The sequence below is a fragment of the Mytilus edulis genome, chromosome 13, assembly GCF_963676685.1.
Source record: "Mytilus edulis chromosome 13, xbMytEdul2.2, whole genome shotgun sequence".
Classification (NCBI taxonomy): domain Eukaryota; kingdom Metazoa; phylum Mollusca; class Bivalvia; order Mytilida; family Mytilidae; genus Mytilus; species Mytilus edulis.
Window position 1 is genome coordinate 27,705,525 of NC_092356.1, and position 9,432 is coordinate 27,714,956.

Genomic DNA, 9,432 nt, shown 5'->3' on the forward strand with positions numbered 1-9,432 from the left:
CCATTTTTTTTCCGTGAGTGATCCATATCCATGAGAAAGAAGCCCCACAGAAACAATCAAGATTCGTCGTCAAAAGTAACTTTCCAGATTAACAGAAATCCCCAGACTATAGACAAGCTTGTATGTGAGAAGAATTAGAACTCCAATAACAACAACGAGAAGAATTTACAGTAAAACAATACTAGAAGTTTTCCATTAATATAATTATATTACAATTATATATTGACATAATAACGAGTATCGTTTTTTTTGGTGCTTCTGTTACAAAATAAATTGTGTGGACTTAAAATAAAATCAAAGAAGTGCTCAGCAACAAATAGCATTCCTCTTTTAGGTGTTGTTGCTATCATCTGGACCTAAACACAAATTTGAATCTTTTTTCGAGGTCCATTGTTATCAAAGAAGTGCGATCTAAAAGATATTATTCTTCTATGACTTGAAGTTGATTATATTTTGTATCTTAATGTACCTTAACCAGAATTAATTTAGGTCAAGTAGTTATCAAAGGTACCAGGATTATAATTTAATACGCCAGATGCTCGTTTCGTCTACATAAGACTCATCAGTGACGCTCATATCAAAACATTTATAAATCCAAAACAAGTACAAAGTTGAAGAGAATTAAAAATGACTCTTTTTTCATGGACAATCGTTACTATCCAATAATAGGAAATCATTCTTTTTTACTCAGTTTGTTTCAATCTTTACCTAAATGCAAAACTTAGATGCATGTTTTTTTTATTAGTTGTTAGTGGCTTTGAACTAGCTGTCAGTAACTGCGAGTACTTTCAGATCAGTACTTATAGTGTCTTTTTGTTGTTGGGATATACAAGTACCCGCCCACGTCCACTCTATTTTCTTGTTAGATGTATTTATATTTGTACCCATCTGATGAGTTAATCCTTTTACAACTGATTTTCATAGTTCGTTCTTATGTTGTTCTGTTACGCCACTGTCCCAGGTTAGAGGAAGGGTTGGTATCCCGCTAACATGTTAAAACCCGCCGCACATTCTGTATATATGTGGCTGTCCCAAGTCAGGAGGAGCTTTTATTTTAGTGGTTGTCGTTTGTTAATGTGTTATACGTTCATTATCACTGAACTAGTATATATTTGTTTAGGGGCCAGTTGAAGGACGCCTCCGGGTGCGGGAATTTCTCGCTACATTGAAGACCTGTTAGTGACCTTCTGCTGTTGTTTTTTTCTATGGTCGGGTTGTTGTCTCTTTGGCACATTCCCCATTTCCATTCTCAATTTTATATACATGTTAGTTTTTCGATCGTTTGTTTGTACATAAATTAGGAATGTTTTACGTTTATCATTTCGGGACCTTCTATAGCTGACTATGCGGTATGGGCATTGCTCATTGTTGAAGGCCGTTCTGTGGCCGTTTAGTTATTAATTTCTGTGATGTCATTTTGTCTCTTGTGGAAAGTTGTTTCATTGGCAAGCATACCACTTTTTTATATATATTAACCGTGCAAACTGACGAACAAACGTAGTAAACGTTTTATTCATCCCCACAAACTCAGTTTTCATAAGAGATGATAACTTTAAATGAAGATGTTAAACTGGGTCTTGAAAGGGTATTTTTTTCTTATGAAAGTTTATATTTCTATATAAGACTGCTGATCATACTTAGAAGACAAACTACTTGGCGTGCTAAAAAGTTTGTAAAAAAAATGGAATAATTGATGTAAAGTTATGTTAAACACCTACAATGAAATGCTTTAAACTGCATTTTCTATATCTGTAAGATACTTATTCATGTAAAAATGCCAAATTCTGAAAATCGATGCCAAAAATGACTCTATCATGACATATATATATAAGCTAGCGTAATATGGCACTTATGTGTTATAGAAAGCCGACTGTTTTATTTAAAAGGTAATTAAGCTTTTTAAAACTGAGTACGGACTATAAAGTGGCACCTTGCTAAAGTTCTTCAGTAGGAAATGAACTCGAGGAATATATCATACAAATTTTCCTTCGATATTTCATTAAATAACATTTTATTATTTAACTTACATTTTGCCATTCGTATTTCTTACGACGAACAGAACTACTTCAATCATTCACCTCTTAGTTTAATCTTTTCCTTAGTATACTTATTTCAATCAGTTTTTAATATTGTATACTGCCTTATGATAACATGACTTTAATAACTGTTTAAATTTGTTTGCTGGGCATTACCGTAATTTACCAATTATGGAATCGGTAATTTCCGCTAAAAAAACGAAGTTTACCGAATGATCTCATCATACATCAATCTCATCGTACAACACAAAACGTATAATGTTGTGACCACTTCATATAATGTTGTGAGCACTTCATATAATGTTTTGACCACTTCTTATAATGTTGTGACCACTGCATATAATGTTTGGACCACTGCGTATAATGTTGTGAACACTTAATATAATGTTGTGAGCACTTAATATAATGTTGTGAGCACTGCATATAATGGTGTGAGCACTGCATATAATGGTGTGAGCACTGCATATAATGGTGTGAGCACTGCATATAATGTTGTGAGCACTGCATATAATGCTGATCATTAACATAAAGCAGTCATGGCGATCCATACTTCAACCTAGCATTCGACACTGTCATATGTGTCATAAAACTACAAACAAACTGGTATTTGTAAAATATAAAGATGAGAAAAAAACACCCATAAATTGGATAAAAGATGGTATTATTTTCATTAACGATATAATTGATCAAAAAGGTCACATATCACAAAAAGTTATATTGGAGAAACTAACCTCAAAAACTAATTGGATCTCCGAACTTTTAAAATTGAAAAATTGTATTCCAAAAGAATGGGTCAGTACATTAAAATCTGACAAATCTTTGAAAACTTCTATAAAAACAAAATTAAACTTGTCCTTGACTGTTAACAAAAAGTCAAAATTAATTGAAAATATGTCATCCAAAGATATATATAACCATTTAAATAACAAAAATGATGAGAGACCACTAGGATTTTCCAAATGGAAAAACATCTTCAATCTAGAATCAATCACTCCAATAAATAATGTGCTTCAATTTACTTTTACCTATTTAATAAATAACAAATATAAAATGTTAAGATGGAAATTACTCCATTACATCCTCCCATGTAAACAATTATTACTACAATGGCACATACAAGAAACAAGTATGTGTGACTTGTGTAACTTGACTGAAGATTACGAACACTTTTTTCTCAAATGTCAATTCTTTCATGAATTTTGGAAGAAAATATATGTACTTGTAAGCAAAATCAAAATTGGGTCACATATTTTTAATTTTAAAACTTTAGTACTGGGCTATAAAATACATGATCCTATGTATAATGATATAAATCTCTTCCTAACTGTCTTAATATATTCAGTTCATAAAAGTACTCATATATCAAATTATAAACAAAAAGGCATAGACGCTTATGCAGTTTTTAGAAATGAATTTTTAAACACATACGAAATTAACAAATATATTAATGCTAAAAACAGCAAATTTTTAAATGATGTAAAAACATACATATGATCATGAATAGCTAGATTTAATATATTTTCATGTATAAAATTTGTGTAGCAAAAGTTGACAATATATATCTGAACACGTGGTAATAAACCAAAACAGCATGCTTCGTGAAAATGTACAGAATTTTGTCTCAAAACGCATTTATTACACACTTTATCACTTAATCAAATGAATTTCCATTTACAATGTCGAAACTTACCACATATAATTTTTAACTTAAGTTTAAGTTGTTCGTGAGTATCAATAAAACGTATAAATTAATCCGCACAGCTTCAACGGTTTTCATCAATAAGGTTAAAGGTCAATGATCATAAAGTTTAAATCTTTAGAAACAAAACCGGACAAAACTGTACACTTTCCGTAATCATGACACAATATAGTTTGTAAAATGTTTGTAACAAGTTGCTTTCTTAAAAAAAAAGAAATGCAATCGTAAACCCAAATGCTTGTTTGGCATTATATATATATTAGATAATTGTTTAATAAAGATGTATTGTCTTATATTACTTTTGTTGTGCATAAGAATTAGAAACTGACATTGCCTGTTTAGTGGTTTAAATAATGTAATACCGGCTTCACACATCAACGTATAGATCCGAGGTAAAAAAAAAACATGCACGCTACCAAAACGCTAGTAATTTTGATGCATTCAACCTGTCAATCATATCTGTATCGTGTGCACAACGAGCTTAAAGCGTGTATTGGGTGTGCGTAAAGCGTACCTTAGCGTTTCTCCTGGTCTTCCTACATTCCCAACTGTAGGTCTGTCTATATGTGAATGTTTGTCAATAAGTCTGTCACATTCGCCCGTCTGTTTACATGTTTACCAGTCCGTCTATGTCCACTGGTTCGTCTACATGTTCACTAGCTTTGAAATAGCTTTCGGTAAGTGCGATTATTTCAGTGATTTGTGTCTATTGTTTTTATGTAAGTGATTATTGTGCACCGTACCCATAATTTTAGGGACGCGAATTGCAACTGATATTTTACAGTTTTTTCTTGCGATGTGTTGTCCTTAAGGATTGGTTCATATGGGAGGGTTGGGTTTATGGCCACCACATTGTTTATGTGCCAATGTCCATTCTAAAGCCAGAAACATGTAGTACAGTGGTTGTTGTTCATAATTCATGTCGGTCAAGTTGTTTTCGTAAATTATTTTGTTATCAATAAGGCTGTTTAGTTTTGTTTGATTTTTGTTTTTAAATCTTAATGGTCGGGGCATTTAATAGCCGACTAAATAGTAGTTTTTTTTTTATTTTTGGAGGCCGCTCGGTGGCCTTTAAAGACTTACTACCACGTCATTGTAACTCTGGTTGGTATTTGTATCATTAGTGCTGGACCATGGTCGATCCTATATGCACCTTTGAGGCAGGCGGGATATTTTTGTAGATCTTGTACAGCTCAAACTAATGTGAGTAGTTCCTGTACTTCTATGTCTAGTCCCATGTTGCATGGTTAGAGAGGGTGTAATATCTTCTGTAGGTTTGATGAAGTTTCACCCGTATCGGACTTCTTTTCCTAAATGAAAGCTTTAAGGCGACGAGTATTATTGAATGCAATGTGCCCTTAACGTGTCTAAAACTTATCTGTAGCGTTTTCAACGCTCGTATAGCGTGTATGTTATGTGCGTGCAGTTTACAGGTACATGTATATACGTTTGACAAACGCTTGAGCTGAATGATTTTTTTTATGTTCCATTAAAATTTTCCTGAAGTAAAAGCGTTCACCAAGCGTATACCTTTGCATTTCGACGTACTTCAAACTTATGGAACGCGTGTTTAAACGCTTGCGTAAAGTTCCTCTGGTGAGCAACTAAGTTACGCATACGATGATACGGACTTTGTTAATTTTCTTTTTTGACTGATTGTTTTACATTGTCATTTCGGGGCCTTTTATAGCCGACTATGCGGTACGTGCTTTGCCTGTCGTTGAAGACCGTACGGTGACCCATAGTTTGTATTTCTGTGTTATTTTGGTTTCTTGCAGATAGTTGTCTCATTGACACCAAACCCGATATCTTCTTTTTTTATATTCGATATCTTATCGCCGACCTGGTTAAGTCTGCTAAAAATGCATGCATGATTCATTTTTAGGTTATCAGTCGTAATTAAAGTGGCACATTTAATTCGTTGTTTCATTGCTTGAAGTATCATTTCTTACATCTGCATGGTCAAATGTGTATTTTTTTTAAATAAATTTTAGATTTAGATTTCAGTCACGGTTATTTTTTCCCCCTTCATATTGAATATCTATACTTATCAGTCGCATTTTAATGACGAAAAGGATTCAGAGGTTATTAAAAAAAAGTAAATATTAATGTTGCAATATTTAAACAAAGAAAATAACTTTAAATTTGCAATATTAATGAAAATAAATACGGACATAACTTTTATAATTAATTTTAACGTTATTTTCAATAAACGATTTTTTTTTAAATCCTCGTTTTTACACCTATTTGAGGCACGTATTTATGATTATATTTCCATGTCCTTGGTCTATCCTAGACGTAAAATTTCAAAAAGTGCTAATACTTTTTTTAAAGATATTTTTTTTAATTGTTCTCGTTCAAAATATTTTATTTTTTCATATTCAATATCTATTTAATTTTATTTTTAATAACCATTTTTTTTTTAATTAAAGTTGCAATATTTAACCAAAAAAAATAACTGTAATTTAATCATATGCAAGAAAGACTTCCCTTTAATTTCAGTATAAAAAAATAAATAGCTTGCTTTTTACAACATGTACATCTTCACTAAACGTAAAATCTAAAATAAAATGCTACTAAAACTCTTTCTAAAGATTTTATTTTTAATTATTCTCGTTCAGAATATAAAGCGCATTGTTTACATGAAATCTTATCTCATATCTAAACACAGCTGGTTACATCGTTTGACTAATTAAAATACTACGCATGTAGGTTAATATTAGCAGCTTGTAATCGTGTGCAAGAAAATATTATATCATAATAAATTTCAGATCATACGTAAAATATCTCTATAGCAACTTAAGATGCTAATGCATATTCAACAGATTTGTAAGCTATTGCGCATGCATTTGAAATGTGGTCATAGCGATTGCGCATGTATTTGAAAGGTGGTCATAGAAAGACCAGAAGTGTTCCGACTAACATCCGCTGTTCCGAAAGACTACATCACTCGTCCAATATATACTGCGTAAACCCTCAGGGGTTTACGCAATAACCATGAACTGTAAAACTAACAAACTATCTATAAATATGAATTCACTGCATAAATTCCCTGGTTATCCAGTGACTAATTCACAGAGATACTTGGCCAACTGCCGTAGGTCGAGTAATTTGTAACAACAGCAAAGAAAAGTGCAATAAAGATATTATTTATAAAAAAAAAAAAAAAAAAAAAAAAAAAAAAAAAAAAAAACACCCATCAATTATTTTAACATCGAAAAGGGATATAGATCATGTTTCATTAGCAGAAGCTATCGTGACTTTTAAGCTTCATGTGATTTGTTTTCCATCAACACCCGAGACAAGCAAACTAGAAAATAATTTCAAATTAATTGATAACAAATACCTGACAAGCATTTACATATTGTTTTCAACATGGCTGTTCAAACCAAATTTTTGAATATGTAAAGATATAACTGGTTTCACATTAGTCGTTTAGAAATTATTAACCTTGATTGATTGAGTAATGACTTATATGGCACTTACTTGCTTACTTGCGACCATCAAACCGAGTTATGGTCCTTGATTTATTGAAAAAATGCTCTTTATACCAATTTCGTGCAATGACCTACAAACGCTTGACACATGACATTGCTAAATAAATAAACCGGTCGGGTCATCGTTTGTCAGCCTCTTGTCTCAATATTATGAATAAAAAATAATGCAAATGTCGAATGGTTAACCAGTCGGTATTAAAGAACTTTATTGCATTGAATCGTTTGAGAATGAATCGCATAACTATTGTGACAGATATTTGACATAAATATTGGACATTGCTGACGTCCAGTTTTTAGTTCAAGTAAACTTCACGTTGGTCAAACTAACTTTCTTTGGTCAAATAACTTTCTGATAGAACAAATATTACTTAAATCTTTGTTTGAAAGTAAAAGATGAACAAACAAGTCATAAACTTCGGACAATGGTTGACATGGTCAACTTACGTCAATAATTTAACTTTGATAAACTATAGGGCACAAACTAGTACCAAAGTCATTAAGTGATTGCTATATAAGTAGACATTCTGCTTTGAGACTTCAAAGTTTGAATTTTGAAACTTATAGGTAAGTCATGATTTTAAAAGTATTAAGATTTAAAGTAAAATATTTTAAATAAGTTTAACTAAAATAAAGATAATAAATAGTAATCATAAATGAAGTTTATTCAAAATATTTATTGTTTTCTGTAAGGGAAATAATTGAAAATATTTGTTTTACTTTATTGTTGTTTGTAACTGTTTTGTATTATTTTTGTTTTTATTTATTTTATTAGAAAGTTTGAATTTTGAAACTTATAGGTGTCAGTCGATCCCGGCCTGCCTCTACATCGACAACAACGCCCGGCCTGTCTTTACAGCGGCAGCAATGCCATACACCATCAAAGGCATTGTTCCCAGCTAGTTTCCCCCATCATGGAAAGATTCCAAGACCAACCCTCACAGAGTCATTCGTCTGTTGAGAGTTTGGGTCTTTAAAGAACAACTAACTATGCAGACCAACATATAACTACATAATATCCACAATACGATCATCCTACATAATTTTGTTACAATATTTGGTGGAGGCCCGTTTAAAGCTGACGTGAAAAATCAACATCAAGACTTAACAGCATGCCAGAAACTAAGACAGTGTTTCGACAATTCGAACCGGAATATTTACAGTTGAACATTATTTTCGTACCGTTCGGACTATTTAATTCTATATATTTCCAGTAAATGATTTATTTGTGAATAATCAGAATACACCATTGAACAACGACATCAGCTGAATATCGAAGAACTGTTGTTACATATTATTATAAGAGAAGAACTTTTATCAACATCAGTGACATTACTACTAAATTTATATTGTTGTGTATTTTCATTGTAAACATATATTTTCATGAAACTGTGAGTACATCAAAAGCTTATTTCTAAAATCTAAATTTTTAATTTAAAATTTTCAGCTATGAAACAAAATGTTCATTTTCATTTCACAAATCTTATTGCGTTTCATGTCTCAAAATTTTAAGAAAAACTTTTCTAAAGACTGTTTAAATAAGTTATAAAATTAATGTTTTTCATAAAATGTTGTAAAATTTAATTCATTTAAATCATCCATTGAATAACTTTTTCAGAATGATGTTAATTAGAACTGAATGTTTGTATTTCAAACGCATGTCAATATTAATATTTGCAATCAGTCGTCTTTAAGATTAGGTTCACTTCTTTAAGGGTTACATAACGTAAATATCCTTGTTTGTGAATTACCTATTAGGAACAAGTTAGTCAAATTCTTGTTGCCGTTTACTGTACATTTTGGAAAAATCAGAGTTATAATAGTTTAATATATACATATGTAGGCAAGCATATTGCTCAGGCTACCTGAATAGCAGGGACGCCACAATTAATAGATATAATGGGTTACCTCACAAGAAGGAACGCCATACAAAATATGCGCATGGGTCACCTCAGGAGCAGGGACGCCACAATCAATTGACAAAATGGGTTACCTCAAGAGTAGGAACGCCATCAAAATGATAAGACAGTAACTTAGAGACTGAATTGAGCAAAATCAAATTCTATTTAAGATTTATTCAAGTTTTTCATAATTCATATATTTTTGCAACATTTTGTTTAAAACACTTTGCATATATTTCTAATTACATTTCATCAACTGTAAAAATTAACGTTCATTTGTAAGCATGTGGGTAACAAACTTT